The 16,942-nt window shown below is 35.2% G+C and overlaps 1 protein-coding gene and 1 non-coding gene across 5 annotated transcripts in view; one reads left to right on the forward strand and one right to left on the reverse strand.

Annotated features, from left to right (window-relative positions):
* LOC106673835 (ecdysone-induced protein 78C) overlaps window positions 1–16,942 on the reverse strand; it is a 437,646-nt gene that overhangs the window by 109,109 nt on the left and 311,595 nt on the right. The window lies entirely within an intron of this gene.
* On the forward strand, window positions 12,895–12,968 carry Trnan-auu. Its single transcript has one exon. It is a non-coding gene; the product is annotated as a tRNA-Asn (tRNA).

A 16,942-nucleotide genomic window follows, 5' to 3' on the forward strand; every position in this document is an offset into this window, starting at 1 on the left:
AGAGAAATGTTTAGATTAAAAGATATCACGATTTTCCGACGCCAGGACGTGATATCTTTCAAAATCGATAAAAAGCGAAATTACTCTGAAATGGTTGAGAATCGGACCATGGACAATATGAACTTTTTTGTTCATTTTAGGGTGAAGAATCTACTGGAGAAGTTTGTAGCACGAGTAGCAATTCACCCTGTATATATATGCATACATACACTGTCAGACAAAAAATTCCACCCAATTGATTTCTTTTTTTATTTTCTCGATTTAAAGATTAAAGATGTATATATATATTTTTTTTTTACCAGACTGGGACAACAAAGGGAGCGCATATGTTAAACCATTATTTAACTGATAAGCAACTAAAACGGTTAAATGATGTGGTTTCATTTTTCTAGTACCGAATAATACCTTCTATTTATTGTTTTTCAGCAATACAGGAGACATGATCAATCATATAAGACGCTTTTAAACTTTTTCTAAAGACTTAGGTGAAAAGCACAAAGCTGTATACAAAATCAAGGTTGATTTTTTTGGACCTTTTAAACAAGAATAATTTCAATTTTTTGTTGTACAAATATACAAAACCAGTATTTCTGATTCCGAATTGTCCTACCTATGTGTAATGTAGATATAACAGCATACAATTATTCTTTGATGCAGAGAGAGTGTTATTCCTATTTTTTTATGCACGTTATTAATTGAAAGCTTCCTTGAGATATTTAATTTTTAAAACAGAATTTTTAATTATATGAATATGAGTCGATTTTAACGGTTTCATTTACAATGACATAGGAGCAATCATGATTAATCCTTGTCTGACATTTATTAAATAATTAAATAGCGGAATCGAAAACACACCTACGCACTTCCAGCTGAGTGCAAGCCGTCCAAACGCGTTGACAATTATCGGGTTGTCCGGAAAATAATGCAGGATTTTAAGTTTTCATTAAAAAAAATCTATATAAAATATTCTGTTTACGTTTACAGGATTACTCAATNGAAATTATTTTGATTAAAGAACATTGCTTTAAAGTAACTAGTTTCTTTTTTTTTGTTTAATACCAAAATCCTGCATTATTTTCCGGACAACCCAATATTTAATTAAACTCTTATTACGACCAGAAAATACATTATGGGGATGTTCCACTGTTGGCTCCAGGTAGAAAATCGAAGATGCGTGTTAGCGAAAACCGAGAATTTTTTCACATACACCTTAAAACTTCGACAGATGAAAAAAATACCACCAATTACCGCCAGAGTGAGCGGGAATACATAATTTTGATATAAAATACGTAAAAGCCAACAGGAGATTCGATAAGGTTTGCATATTTTTCCATAATAATGGCAAAGCTCGTATTTCACGAGTTACTGCAAAAGAATGAGAACTTTGGAATAAATATCAATCCTTATATTACATTTATGTAGATATATTTGTTCAGATATTTTCTCAAGTATACGCGGAAACAAAACAAAGCAGTAAAACAAGGCCTGACGGATAGAAACATTTATTTACATGATAATACATAATCCACGCTTTCATTTAGAATTAATTTAAGTTTAACACAGCAAGGGAATAAGTCAATCCACGAGAAATGGAAAACTGGATGTCTGTAGATCTGATCTTTTTCGCCTAAATTCAACTGCCACTATCAGGTTTAGCTATCTTGTAACATAAATTATATTTAGATGTTCATCTCGAGGCTTTTTGTTTATATTCTTAAGATTGTTACGTAACGTCACATAAAGTAAATAAAACAAATTCCTGTATCTTGTACTTAAGGTCTGCAGATAACGAACATAAATTTTATTTATTATTAATTAATATTATACATGGACCGTGCCGGGAGGATTCGAACCCTGACCACACGACCACATTGCTCACCACATAAAGTTATACATTTTTTGTTTTATAGTACTATAAACTATACAACTATACAATATAAGGAAATTACAGAATCCAATCTTTTGGGATGTTGGGAGGGAAGGAGGGAGAGGGAGAGGGAGAGGGAGAGAGAGAGAGAGAGAGAGAGAGAGAGAGAGAGAGAGAGAGAGAGAGAGAGAGAGTGAGAAGAGAGAAAGAAGGGGAAAAAAAGTTGAAAGAGGAGAGCGAGAGAGAGAGAGAGAGAGAGAGAGCCGTAGTATGATTGGTTTAATGAATTAATGACTACACGAGAAAGAGAAGAGAGAGAAGAAGGAAGAAAGAGAGAGAGGGAGCTTGAGAGAAAGAAAGAAAGAAAAATAGAAAAAGAATGAAATGGAGTTAGAAAAGAGAGTGAAAGAGAAAAGAAGGAGAAAGAGGAGAGCGAGAGAGAGAGAGCTGTAGTATGATTGGTTTAATGAATTAATGAGATTAATGAATTAAAACACAAGAAGAGGAGAAAGAGAGGAAGGAAGAAAGAGAGAGAGGTAGAGAGAGAAGAGAGTGGGAGAAATTGGGAAGAGAGAGAAAGATACAAGAGAGGAGAGAGAGAGTGAGAAAAGCTAAAAGGGAGAGAAAGGCGAAGAGAGAGAACTGTAGTAGGTTCATTTAATGAAATAATGACCACACAAGATAGAAAGAGGAAAGAGGATGAAAAAGAGGGGAAAGAGAGAGAGGGCGGAAGAGAAAAATAGTTTGTTGAAAAGTAGAAAAAGGAAGTTAAAAAGAGAGATAAAGGAGGAAACTAGAAGAAATCAAGGAGAAAATGGAACGGAAAGGAGAAAATGAGAGAGAGAAAGAGGGTGAAAGAGGAGGGAATTAAATAGTGTGAAAAGAAGGGAGAAAAAAGAGAGAGTGAAGAGGAAACTATAAGAAAGCAAGGAGAAAATGAAAGTGAAAGGAAAAAATAGAGAAAAGAGGGAATGAGGGAGAAAAAGAATGAAGAGAAAGATAGAAAAATAGGTACATAACAAAAAATGGAGATAAAAAAATGTGGGGAATGAAAAATAAAGCAGAGACTGATGCAGATATTAAGAAGAGACAATGAAATAAACAGAGAGATAAAGAAGAAGAATAAAAAAAACGTGAACTTGTGACTGAGTGAGATGAGATAGAGATAGATAGATAGATAAAGAGAGAGAGAGAGAGAGAGAGAGAGAGAGAGAGAGAGAGAGAGAGAGAGAGAAAAGGGAGATCGAGATAGGAGTGATAGTGTGAGATAGAGTGGAAAGAATGGAAAAGGGCTGAGAACATGAAAAGTAGTGAGTAAGATACTTTGAGTGTTGTGTTAAAGTGTAAGTGAATTTGTGTGTACGAAAAGTGTGAAAAGCTGTTGGACGAATAACGTAAAAGTAAATATTAGATTAAGAGAGAAGTGATTAACTGAGAAAGAGAGGAGAGAGAGAGAGTGAGAGAGAGAAATAGGTCGATATAGATAGATAGACATAGGGAAACCCGCTCCCCGAGTATAAAGCTTCAAACAAATATTGTAATAAATCTAAACTAGCTAATAACAATTATAATACCACTATTAGCAAAATGAACTAGTAAAAAAAAAATTATGAACTCGTTGCCGGTCAGGGAAAAATCGTGTCGGACATTTGGTTTTTATACACATTCATCGTGAGTTCGTCTGCGACTACTCACTGAAGACGGCGCAATACTGAAACGCGTTTGAAATGTTCATACCTACCTGCGATTGAAGACGGAATTCCTGGACCCAATGCCGGTTCAGCGTGTCATTCAGCATTTGGTTACAGAAACTTGAATTATCTCAACAAATTAATGATGGCCGTCAAATCATGAAATACATTCTTTGTTTGAAAATGGTCAGGAAGGAAAAGAGATATGAGTAGGAAGTAAGAAGGACACTTCAAGAAAGAAAAAGAAAGAGAGAGAGAGATTATTAAGTTGATAATAGTTACAAATGTATATTTGCATTTTATATCGGCAAATTCTTATATTTTCTCTTAAAATTAGGCAAACGGAAGTTTATGTACCGTATGGGGAATATATTTTAATTTAATGGATATAAACAAAATTCTTCTTTCTTCTTCTTATTATTATATAATCGAAATGAATTTGTACATTTAATAAAATATAAAAACAATAAACACCTGCTCACAGCGAAGATAGACCAGAACTATCAAACTCAAAAGCCAGACCAACAGAATTAATCAGAGTAATGACTAATGACAATTGTCTTTGTGTACATTGCTCGCAAAAACAAGTGGCGGATTTTACTATTTATTATTTTTTATGTACTTTTACATATGTATTTATGTACCCGTACGATCCTGCGATGTAAAGACCACACACACCTCCTATCCTTAGTAATAACGCTTGGGCCAAATCCAATTCCGACATAGCTAAATTGTTTTCAGATTATCTTTCCAAAAATATTCACTGCAACCATGATATACTTGATCATAACATTGAACACGACTTGAATATCCCCAAGCAACTCTCTCCATCTCCTAAAGCATTTACTCCATCAGACACACTATTAAACAACTGCCTTCACGAAAAGCTCCAGGTTATGATCTAATTACAAAACAAATATTACACAATTTACCCAACAGAGGCTTACCATACTTAACATACCTATACAACGCTGTGCTCAGGACTACATATTTTCCATTGCAATGGAATATCACTATAATTAAAATGATTCATAAGCCAAATAAACCTGACCTTCCAAGTTCCTATCGACCCATCAGTCTTCTATCTATCTTTGCCAAAATACTAGAAAAACTACTCCGATTATTGCGAATAATTGACAATTCTAATATTATTCCACATCATAATTTGGATTTAGCACATTTCATTCAACAATTCAAAAATTACATCGTGTTGCTGACAGTATAGCTTCTACGCTCGAACAAAAATAAATTGCTTGAGTGTCTTTCTTCTTTCAGGCCTTCGATCGAGTCTTGCACTCGGGCATGCTTTGGAAACCGAAGAACATCTTCCCTCATTCGTACTATCTTATCTGACGGAGGGATTTTGTCAAGTCCGTCTAATAATTGGCCTAATTCACCTTATATACGCATTAGGGCGGGTGTTCCTCAGGGAGGCATACTTGGCCCATTTATATTTTCAATACACACTGCAGATTCTCTTAACATTTCAACGCATACTTTCGCGATTGATGATGATACAGCGATTCTTAGACGTAATTCGGATCCCTCAATTCACACTCAACACTTACAACACCTGAATCAATTAACAGTATGGTTCTCAATGAAGAGAAAGAAGATAAACCTAACGAAACGCGTACAGATAAATTTTAACTTATCTAAAAATATCTGTCCTGCAGTGAATATAAATGGAATCACATTGCCGAACCTTGTGCGTTATCTTGGACTTTTCATGGATAAACGACTGACGTGGAATCCCCACACAAGAGTGAAAAGACAGCAAACAAACCGACTTTATAAATCATTAAAAAGACTACTTGATTCACGATCAAAATTAGACATTGAAAACAAACTTTTAATTTACAAGTCAATGATTAGACCTCTCTGGGCTTACGATTGTGAAGTATGGGGCTCAACCAAGGATTTCAATACCCAACATCTCCAATCAATCCAATCTAAAATTCTCCGCCAAGTTATAAATTCTCTTTTTTACGTTTCAAATTTCACTATTCATAACGATCTACACATCCCGTTTGTACATGAACTTATCAACATCCGCGATAAAAAATTTCATCAATCCCTGAACACACAATCAATTAATACGATATTTATCACTTCCAACCCTACCTCCACGACGATTAAAGCGAAAGTGGCCCCGAGACCTCATTGAGTGAAGACTGAACAAAATATCACTGTGAAGGAGTGTTGCCGCTGGGCAACTTCTCATTCCAGAGCCTTAAATGATAAATTCAACGTATATGACATATTTACTTAATACAATATTTTTAGTTGTAAATATGAATCAATGTAATAAAACAGTTTTTGTATAAAAGGAAATAGCATTTTATACTTGCCAAGTTCACCAGGTAGGAAATGTGAGAATTGAGGAGGTCGTGGACCCCGGCATGGAAGGGAAAAACAACGCGTGGCCCCGATCCGACGGTATGAATGAAGTCGGTCTAAATGAGCAGGAGCGAGGGTGCGGAAGGTCAAAGGTGAAGGCGAGGAGCAGAGCGACGAGTACGGGCCACGAGCGGGGGCAGCGACCCCCTTCTGCAGTCAGTGGGCCAATGTCAAGGTCGTCCTTTTAACCGTAGGTCTCCCTCATCAAAAACAACGGCGCTCACCTACCCTCTTTTTTACTATTTATTTTCTATTTTGAGAGCCATAAACGGAGGAGGGGAGGACTAGGGCCAAATGGGCCCTGGCTTAGAAGCAACATTAAAGCGTAACCAGCAAAGTGCACCCGTCAATTAAACGAAGTCAAATTAACGTTAAAAGGGGCGCGATAACTAATTATTTTATGTAACGTTATAAAAAATCATAGATGGAATAAAAATTAACATTCTTGAAAAATAATGCCACCTAAGTTTTCATTCACTGAGTAAAAACAAGCAACAGATTTCTATTTTGCGCAAAAATATAAGACGTAAGGGGTATTCACGATCTTTGTGTTAACCCTGTTAACTCTGTTAGGTCGTGTTAGATCGAAAAAAATGATGACGTGGACTTGTAAGAATCAGCTACTTAACATTGCTCAATCTACAAGGTTAACAAATGTTAGATGTTAATTACATTTTATTAGGTTTCGTGGTCCACTTGATCAAATAAATTATTTTCTATTAATTAAGGTTTTGGTTGAGATAAAAAAGTGAGTGTCACAAGCGGGATTCGAACCCACGATCTTTGGCTAAATACGCCGCTGCTCTACCACTTGAGCTATCGTGACTTCGATCCACTCGGACACTAGCTTCACATCTCAACCCCACCTTTTGAATTTTCCCTCCTTTTTGCCATTTTTCAAACGAAGCAAAGTTGAAACTAACTTCTGGCATCTGACTTATGGCATATAACATAAAACAAAGCCATAACAAACAAGAACAAGGATTGCTTGTACTTGGACTGTTACAGCTTGCGAGCATCGCGCGAGTGGGAAGGAAGTAAAAAGGGAAAAACAAAATAGACAAAGCAAGGAACAGGTCGGATAAAATAAAATTAAGGAAGTGAAGATTGGGGAGAGGAAATCGAGGTATACGTAAGCCGCGGTTGGTACGGGATTTTGAGAAGTGAAATTGCGTGGAAACAGCGAAGATTCGGATGCTAAAACCATTCGGAAGCTAGATAACATAGATTACATTATATAGGAGCCGGCATCTTTTCTTACTCTGCACATTGACCAGTATTGTGCATCTCTATTTTTTTATCGAGAGATCTTCGTTAAGCTTGAGGCTTTTTAGCAGACCCAACAGCTTTTACAAGAGCTATCGTGTGTATCCTTCAGGCTGTGGCTTTTCCTCTTCCAGGATAAAGAATCTCACACCACATAGGCATTCGCACCAACAGAGGACCAGTTCCGATGTTTCTCCTTCTTTTTGGCATTATCAGGAATGGCATGTTTCTGCTACTCCGGGTCTATACATATGCCCCCGACTGTGTAGTGTCCATTTAGCAGTCCACCTATTATTCTAGTTCTAGCACGTCCTAGATTTAGTCGTTCCGCTGTTAGTTTCTGCGATGGTCCTTTGACAAATATTTTCGCATGTCTCTGTCCTGGGCTACAAGCTAGATCCAAACTGCAATGATAGGAGTATTCATGATCTTTGTATTAACCCAGTTATCTCTGTTAAGTCCTGTTAGATCTAGAAAAATGATGCGGTAGACTTGTAAGAATCGGCTCGTTAACATTGCTCGATCTAACAGCCAGGGCCAATGTTAGATGTTAAGTCGAAAATGTGGTCACATTTCTACCCGTTAGGGAGTAGGTAACCAACATGGCAGCCATGATTTAACAGCTATTTGTTGTTTACACTTATTTTTATTCTTAAATACCCATTAATTAAATCAGATCAATGCGTTTCTTTTATTAATTTCTAATCTGTCCTTACACTCTCATTCATAATAGATACATCCCCTATCCTATAAATTTGTACGCTGTTAGACCTTAAGATTCAAGTTGGGTATGTCGACACGACTGAAGCATGTCATTTGTTAGTAATTTTCCAGTGCATAGGGTTTTCACGGGTGTAGGATTTTGAATGAAGAGTTGATTAATTTTCCTTTTTTATTATCTTCTGGCATCTAACAATTTAACATAAAACAAAACCATAACAAACAACAACAAGCCTTCAAGGACTGTTATAGCTTTATTTTTGGCTCTACTAATCGCCATGCGCAGCAATGTGGAAAAATTAACGTTTAACATGCTAAGAAAAGAAGAGGGCGTTCAAGATCTTGCTGGACGTTTCTCTATGCGAGTTAACACGAGTCTCTAACAAAGCATCGAACTCGTTTTTTACCCCTGTTGGTCTTTTTTTTAACTGCTCAAAAATGAATATTTATGAATTTATTGTTATTCTATTAATTTTTATTAAATTAACCAATATATTCTTCAACCGCATCTCACGATGAATAACTATATTCTTGTTAGTTGGATAAAACCAAATAAAACTATGAATACTATGAAAATACAAACCAAAAATAAACAAATGTTAATCCTCATTTTTAATAACTGATTTTTTTAAGAATAGTAAACATGAAGATTACTACTTTGTAAACAAACACCTTTTTTCATATTTTCTCCATTTTAATCCAGTTTTATTCTCTTTAGCCATGTATAGACATCATCTTGAACCAGAAGATCGCAATATTATTGTGAGCATGAGTCATCGAGGTAACCGGCAAGTGGATAAAGTAGAGTCAGTTGACATTTGTCATAGACAATAGCATGGTCTCCAGGATTTTAGGATGTGCCAATAGGAAGCCTACTAGTGGATCTCAACTCATTACGACGCAAAAGGAGGACAGAAATATTGTCATTGCTCTAAGACAGAACCCTTTCCATATTGCCCACCAATCCTAACCTGTTTTGGCAAGGCATTTATAAACAGAAACGATTCGGTTGTGGGAAGTTTGCCTCACGTCGTATGTCCCTTTGAGACCAACTGCAGCAACAGCCCGCCACTAGCAACCCAAGAGAATACTAATTGGAATGCTGTTAGGTTTACGGATGGGTTGCGTTTCTGTCTGTGTAGTGATAGCAGGCGCCGAAGAGTCTATCGAGAACAGGGGATGCGTGTAATGCCCCAGTTCCTGTTCCCTTCAGTTTGGACGAGGCGGTGTCTTAGCTGGGATTTACACAGGAGGACGAACTAGACTCCAAATTTGTTATGGCAACCTCACCGCAGTCCGTTATGTCCAACAAATTATCGAGGAATATGTCCCTTAAACGAAGAATCTTATTGACAGTGATTTTGACTATTGGCTGATAATAACGGAGCTGTTCATCAATGTACGAAACCTGGGAATTCCCCATCTGCCCCTTCCCCCATTGTCTCCAGACCTCAATACCGTTGAGTATTTGTGGTATGAGTTGCAGAGAAGGTTTTCGGTCACCATCCGCAGCCAGTTTACTGCAACAAAAGAGTGGAGCATTGCAACAACCTTGGAGTGAAATTCCCTATGAAATTAGTGTCAACCTAATTAACAGTATGCCTAACAGATGTACAGAGGTTTTATTTAACGGAGGATATTATACACGGCATTAATTGCTTAGAAAATTATTGTGTCCAATAAACAAAATTATTGAATAAAAACCTTTTATTTCAATATTTTTCAAAATCTCTTAATCAAATTTTCCTTCCGTAAAAAAATAAAAATTGCTAATAAAATAAAATGCAATTTATAATAAAAATAAAATACAAATGCTAGGGAATGTAAATACTACAATTACTGATATTCATTTGATTCATTTTTGAGCAGTTGAATTTTCACAGGAAAAATAATGATTTGATCAAAGAATTTTAGAAAATAAATATCAAGGGTTTTCAGAACAGATTTACAGACTTCAACCTTAGTAGTGGTTTTCTGACCCAATAATTCGTAAAGGATGTTCCGGAAGCCCTTGGGAACCATTCCAATCCTAAATGTCGGTTTAAAGCAGTGGGGGAAACTTGAAAATTCACATCAAAGTTTCTTACTACCTAACCGCAGATGTTCTCAAGATGTCTCCCAGCAAGAGTTTGTGGCCGGCGTGATCTAACTTTAATTTACGGGCTCACGTTTTCAGCTCGGAATTCTTCAAAACGTCCTCGGATTGATATGGTATTTTAATGGCCGTAGAAGACAGGGCAGCAAAAAAGAGCGGGGAAACTAGCGAAATCGAGAATCTGATAATACATTCTCGGTCATTACATTATTCAATATTACTGTAAAAATCATTTTGACAATATCTTTAAATAACATTTTTTATACATGAAATTATATACAAAAATAGGCTGGATTAGATAATGGAAAGCAAATTTAGATCGGTGGCCGCTATGGTTTAGGCATTGACACGGCGCTCATCACTGTAAGGTAAATGTCCCGGGTTCGAATCCAGAGGCCGTGTATTCATACCCGACATTCAAATACCGGCAACCCGAGGGTTGGTATGACCACAAACCCTCTTTAAAAAAAACTAATTTGACATGCATTGGCTCTATTGTAACGTCAGTGAAATGTGACAAAATATTCTTCTGCTTTATTTTCTGTTCTTCGAAATCATACATTTGATATTAACATTTTTATATAAATTCTCCTCACAAATTGCTTTTTATTATTTTTAAATGATGAATTTACCCCCGGGTGATAAGCCATCGCACGTGGTTCAGTTTGAACAACAATTAACATCTCTCGACAAAGTTAAATCGTATCTCTGAGTTCAAGAGTCAATTATTATTATTAGGTAGAAAGGGAGGCGAACTGACAAATAACTGGTAAATTTAATATTATCTGTAATTATACAGGGTGAATTGCTACTCACTGATCGTTTACAGACCATGTTAAATTTTGGAAGATAGTTTTTTTTAACATGAAAATCAGTCTTGAAACGACGTAAGGGGTGACGAGTAGAAAGTTCATCAATATACATCAAAACACTTGATTCGCAACTTCCACCAAATTATTTAGAACACTTTTAAAGCTCAGAATCTGTGAGAGTAGTTTGATTCTGTACCAAAATGATTTAATTGAATATGTATAAAAAGAATTTTTTTAAATAATTTATTGTTCTTAAAAACGGTTGCTTTCCCCTTAATAAGCTCAATAATTATCGGGGAAAAAACGAAATCTCAATTGATTTATCATTTGAAAGGTGAGTTTCAAAATTATTAATAATACAGTTTTTAATGAGCTTTAATAATTAACATCACTTTGGCATAATTGGGTTTGGAGAAATTATAAAAAATTGTTCAAAAAGAAGAGCATTCCGAATATACAAAAGTAAATATGAATAGCTTTGGAATTGAATCGGAAAATTCATTCATCATTACTGACCAAATGCGATTATTAAAAAATGGTTTTATTTGGTTTCTTTTTTTAATTATTTCTATTTTATCTAGTTGTAAATGTGTAAGGGTTGTAAAATATAACAGGAATAATGAAGGAAATATACCAAAAATGGGTTTGTTGAAACCCTCCTCAGGGAAGGAAGCCTTCATTTTTTTCTTGCTCTTTTCGTGACACTAACTTTTTCATTTCAATCAAGACCTGACATACAAAGAATAATTAATTGAAAGAAATATTAATAATGCTAATTAAAAATATTACTATTAATAGCAGTTAAACTAGTGATGTTAAACATATAAATGAGACTAATTAATAATAATCTTACTTAATTATATTTTGTAAATTTTTATAGTTCATTTTGTACCTTTAATTCACTATAATTACCACTATAATATTACCTTCTCTTTTATCAAACTTTGCCTATACAATAAAAAAATATAAATAAAAGGTCAGCCAGTCTGAATTTGTCAATATAATATACTGAAACCATCGTTATTACATGGAGGCATATACAGGGTGAATTGCTACTCGTGCTACAAACTTCACCAGTAGATTCTTGACCCTAAAATGAACAAAAAAGTTCATATTGACCATGGTCCGATTCTCAACCATTTCAGAGTAATTTCGCTTTTTATCGATTTTGAAAGATATCACGTCCTGGCGTCGGAAAATCGTGATATCTTTTAATCTAAACATTTCTCTGAAAATCTAATAGCACCGTTGAAATTCCCGTTAATTTTTCAATAAGAAGATGACGGTGGCAAAATGTTTGGGCTAATTTTTTGTGTTTTATTTCAGCCAGAACTACAAAAAGAGTGGAAAATTGTGTAAATCGGAAAGTGTATAAAGTAATCCAGAGTTTCTAATTTTAGTCTCAGAAGGCAGCAAATTTGAGGAAAACTACCTGATTTAATAACGCTTCCAACGCACTCGTCATTTTCTTATTTAGTGGTTGTAACCACCATTTTTTCTCTTTTTGTCATCAACATCTTGGTCTCACAACCACTAAATTATCTGTAAACCTTACATAAAAAGATTTCTTAATTGAAGGAAGTTATTTGGTCAATAGAAAAAATATAATGAATATACTCTTTAAGTAAAGTATTGGTTGAGATAAAAAATCCAATGTCACGAGCGGGATTCGAACCCTCGACCTTCGGCTAAATACGCCACTACTCTACCACTTGAGCTGTCGTGACTTCGATCCACTCGGACACCAACTTCCCACCTCAACTTTCGAATTTTCCCTCCTTTTTGCCATTTTTCAATTTTTTTCTCAACCAATACCTTACCTAAAAATTAATTAATTGAAAAGAATTTATTTGGTCAATCGGACCACGAAACCTAATCGATTTAATAAGCAGAATGAAGTATATTACACTAATGATCTCCGTGGCCATTTCTTTTGTCGCCGAGAATCGATTAGATTACACGACATTTGAAAAATAGCAAAAAGGAGGGAAAAGTCGAAAGTTTATAGGTTTTGATGGGGAGTTGGTGTCCGAATGGAGCGAAGTCACGATAGCTCAAGTGGTTAGAGCAGCGGCGTATTGAGCCGAAGGTCGTGGGTTCGAATCCCGCTCGTGACAGTGACTTTTTTATCTGAACCTATACGTTACTTAAAGATTAATTAATTAAAAAGAATATATTTGATCAATCGGACCACCAAACCTAATCGATTTAATGCTGCATATAAATAAATTACAATATTCCCAGACGCCCCTTATATCACTTTACTGTCTCCTTTCTCAAAGGTTTGCATTTCAATGAAACATCTTTCACGTCATCTTCAGTGAAAAACTGACGAAGGCGAACAGCGTTTGTGTAAAATGTAAACCCGCCATAGTAGACGTGTCTGTATAAGGTTATCAACTGTCGCTTCAACATAATCTTAACAACAAACAAAATTAGGTTAGAATGTTAACAAATTTCAACGCAATCTTCATTTTTCTAAAAAAAAGTGAAGAAAAGAAAGACGTATTTTAATTTGAAATATTTTTGAAAAGTTGATTAATTAAGCAAATCACTTAGTGAAAGAATTAAGTGAGTAATTATATCCACGTTTTTACTGTTTTATTAGTGATAAGTTAATTTATAATATGCTATTTGCGTATAAATGAAAGAAAATAGTGTTTATTTTACCGTATAATTTATTCGTAAATTTATGAGGAAATTATTACTATTGATCTTTGATGACGCTATCCAACCACCTATTTAACATATTTTGACATCAATTTAATTTTTTTTTTTTTTTTTTTTTTTTAAACTGGCGTGATAATAAATTATTAATTAAAGATAAGGATGAAGGCTACACAACTGTTAATTTATTTACCGTCAACCTCTTATAAAATGTGCTCCTATTCGATAAAACGAGGGCTTTTTCGATGTACGGCCTTCTACCCCCTCACTCCCACAGTGTAGATGGACCTAAATGCGAGCATTAATATTTAATTAGGAAAACGTTCGGAAATAATTATAGCCTTTGTTAGTCTCGAGATTGCCTTCCTTTATATTTCTTTCATGGACCTTGAACACGCCCAACTTGTCGTGCCGGCCGGAGATGGTATCAACGCTATTTTTACAAAGATAGCAGCTTGGCGATCATTAATGTATTAGGTTTATGGTAATTTTAATCTTAGCGTTGTTAGGAAAGAAAGCTTAATTTTCGCAAAAAATTGCTTTGCTAGAATCAAACAATCGTTTTTGAATTATACGCTATCTAAATATGTGCTTATCAATTTTTATATAATATTTTACATAATCTTTACATACTTATAATGTAATCAAAAAATGGAACTTTTTTTTTTATAGACGGTATAAAATAGTGTGTTTTAAGTATTCAAAAAATTTCCAACTTCTCCTCACATTGGATAAATTATTAGGCAGCGTCAGCCATCATGCTTTACTGACTAAGCAATCATAAATATTAGGTCCATTAGATTTCCTGGTCCTATTGACCAAATAACATATTTCAATTAATTAATGTTTATGTAAGGTAAGGATTGAGATAAAACAGTCAGTGTCACGAACGGGATTCGAACGTACGACCTTCGGCTAAATACGCCGCTGCTCTGCCACTTGAGCTGTCGTGACTTCGATCCACTCGGACACCAACTTCCCATCTCAACCCCAACTTTTCAATTTGCCCTCCTTTCTGCCATTTTTCAAATTTTTATTTCAACCGATACCTTACTTAAAGATTAATTAATTGAAAAGAATTTATTTGGACCACGAAACCTAATCGATTTAATAAGCAAAATGAAATATACTTCACTAAAACTCCCCGTGGCCATTTCATATGTCGCCGAGAATCAAACAGATTGCACGATATTTGAAAAATGGCAAAAAGGAGGGAAAAGTGGAAAGGTTGTAGGTTGTGATGGGGAGTTGGTGTCCGAGTGGATCGAAGTCACGATAGCTCAAGTGGTAGAGCACCGGCGTATTGATCCGAAGTTCGTGGGTTCGAATCCCGTTCGTGACATTGACTTTTTATCTCAACCAAAACCTTACTTAAAGGTGAATTAGTTGAAAAGAATTTATATGGTCAATCGGACCACGAAGCCTAATGGACTTAATATCATGGTTCTCTTAAATTGAAAATATACAATAGTTTCGTCTTTATACACGAGCACAATATATTTTCCACTCGCATTTATATACCGATAATGTTTATTTTTAACTCACGTTCAGTTGTAAAATAGTAAAGCATTACAAGACATTATGGAGTTTCGAATTTATATAATCAGACGAAACTTTATACCATAGTTTAGGTTATATTTTAAAACCAGAGAAAGTTCTGAGGAGTAAAGTACAACGAGTTTCTACGACTAGATATACAAAATTAAAACTATATGAAATTGGAGAAAGTTAAATTTGTCAGTTTATAGTATTTAAATTAATATACACCCTCAGTTTTTTTAATAACTATGTACCTTAACTTTACACTAACATACTCAATATTCTACTTGTTCAATTTTCGCCGAATCAAAATTTTTTATCCTTTTGAATCTTGGTACTAACCCATTATTTTCTTACAATTGGATTGCATGACGTTGAAAAGAGGGCGTCGTTCGTATTGCGTGGCAAAATTCCAAAGAAATGTATCGTTATGGATATACCAAAGGACATCCATCAAACGGCACAGATTGACAACCCCATAGCTGGATATCATAGCTTCATGTAGGTGCCAGTAATCGGCAATAAATCTTATCAAAATATGTTAAGACAGCAATCACCCAATTTAATGTTTTTTGTCTTTCGTTCCATTTTCGTATGTTTTCTTGGTGATATTGGATAATTCCAGTATAGCTTTTGTATTTTCAAATGAATTTCGTTTGAACGAGTGTTGGGTAATCTCTCACTATAAATTTTCATATACAGATCTTTCTGCATCTTCTTTCTGTTCACTTCCTATTGCTAAAATGACCATGACATCAAAACATGTAGCTAATGTAGTATAGAGATTTAAGAATATAGTTCGTCACACTTCTTTATTGGAATTAATAAAGCAATTATATAATGTCATAATGCGTTCTTCGTTTTTTGATCTAGATTTATCAAACTTCTACCATTCGGGCGCCTCAATGTGGTTAACGATAATCTGCTTTTATATGTGCTCTAAAGCGATATTGTAAAATGTTTTCTAGTTTGTACTAAATGGTCAGCTACTGAATGCAGAGAAAACATAATGAAATATTCAATTCCCTAATTTCGTGGTCCGCTTGACCAATTAAACTTTACAATTAAGGTTTTTAGTTGAGATGAAAAAAAGTTAATGGCACGAGAGGGATCCGAACCCACGACCTTCGGCTAGATACGCCGCTGCTCTACCACCTGAGCTATCGTGACCTCGATCCACTCGGACATCAACTCCCCATCTCAACCCCACCTTATGAGTTTTCCCTCCTTTTGCCATTTTTCATCTCATTCAATTGCCATTCGTATCCCTCTCGCGCCATTAACTTTTTTTCAACACAACTAAAAACCTTAATTAATTGTAAAGTTTAATTGTTCAAGCGGACCACGAAATTAGTGAATTTAATGAATTAACTGAAGTACACTTCACTTAAGCTCTCCGTCGCCATTTCAATTGTCGCCGAGAATCCAAACCGATTACACGACATTTGAAAAATGGCAAAAGGAGGGAAAACTCACAAGATGGGGTTGAGATGGGGAGTTGATGTCCAAGTGGATCGAGGTCACGATAGCTCAGGTGGTAGAGCAGCGGCGTATCAAGCCGAAGGTCGTGGGTTCGTATCCCGCTCGTGCCATTAACTTTTTTTCATCTCAACTAAAAACCTTAATTAATTGTATAATCAAATATGTGTTACATTTCTCATTGGGCACATCCGACGATCCTCGGGAACACCGCTGACGGCGGAATCACGCCCCCCAAATATAAAGGTTAAAAAAATTTTGTAATAAATCTAAACTAGCTAATAACAATTACAATACCTCGATTAGAAAAATTGTCCAACAAAAAATAAAATGAACTGGTTGTCCATCGGATAAAAATCGCGTCAAACGTTTGGCTTTTATACACATTAATCTCATATGCTGGGTG

Source organism: Cimex lectularius, unplaced genomic scaffold (assembly GCF_000648675.2).
Source record: "Cimex lectularius strain Harlan isolate CLEC.00 unplaced genomic scaffold, Clec_2.1 scaffold6, whole genome shotgun sequence".
Taxonomy (NCBI): Eukaryota; Metazoa; Arthropoda; class Insecta; order Hemiptera; family Cimicidae; genus Cimex; species Cimex lectularius.